Raw genomic sequence first — 758 nt, 5'->3', positions numbered from 1 at the left:
AGTCAAGTTAGGAGCTACCATGGCCAATCAGGGCGAACAATTACAGTTACCTGCAGCAGGTGACCGTAGAGCCCTGAGGGATTATTCTATCCCATCCCACTTCACATCACCTTCTTGCATTATATTGCCACCCACTACTGCCGCCAGTTATGAGTTGAAACCGGGTGTGATCCAACTCCTCCCTACATTCTATGGGTTGGATAAGGAGGACCCATATTACCACATCAAGGAATTCTTAGATATTTGTGCAACTTTTAAATTCCATAATTTCTCAGATGACTCTATCCGGTTAAGACTTTTTCCATTTTCACTTAAGGATAAGGCCAAGTCTTGGCTTAATTCCTTGGAGGTGGGCAGCATTACTTCATGGGACACGTTAGTCACAAAATTTTTGTCCAAGTACTTTCCCATTCAGAGAACTACAGCCCTCAGGAGAGAAATCTCCAACTTTATGCAGCAGGAGGGTGAACACTTTTATGAGGCTTGGGAGAAATGGAAGGATTTGATCCGTAGGTGTCCGCATCATGGGTTTGATAAATGGCATTTAGTGCAATACTTTTATCAAGGTCTTACACCCCAGGTTAGATCCATGGTAGATGCAACGAGTGGTGGGAGTTTGATGGGTAAGAGTGCTAGTGAGGCGTGGCACTTCTTTGAAACGTTGAGTGATCAATCTCAGCAATGGGGTTCGTCATTTAATGTTGATAGGAGATCCCACGAAACCAAAAGAGGGGGTCTCTACGAGGTTAGTGAAACAC

At 44.3% G+C, this 758-nt stretch overlaps 1 non-coding gene across 1 annotated transcript; it reads right to left on the bottom strand.

Annotated features, from left to right (window-relative positions):
* Window positions 1-424: 424 nt before the first annotated feature.
* On the bottom strand, window positions 425-531 carry LOC137942254 (small nucleolar RNA R71). The gene has a single exon (XR_011110500.1). It is a non-coding gene; the product is annotated as a small nucleolar RNA R71 (small nucleolar RNA).
* Window positions 532-758: the final 227 nt, after the last annotated feature.

The sequence above is a fragment of the Aristolochia californica genome, unplaced genomic scaffold (genome assembly GCF_029961685.1).
Source record: "Aristolochia californica isolate CCGP_79_NKW_82.1479 unplaced genomic scaffold, dmAriCali1.0.hap1 SCAF_9, whole genome shotgun sequence".
Lineage (NCBI taxonomy): Eukaryota > Viridiplantae > Streptophyta > Magnoliopsida > Piperales > Aristolochiaceae > Aristolochia > Aristolochia californica.
The sequence above is the reverse complement of the archived record's forward strand: the minus strand, read 5'-3'. Positions and strand labels throughout refer to the sequence as shown.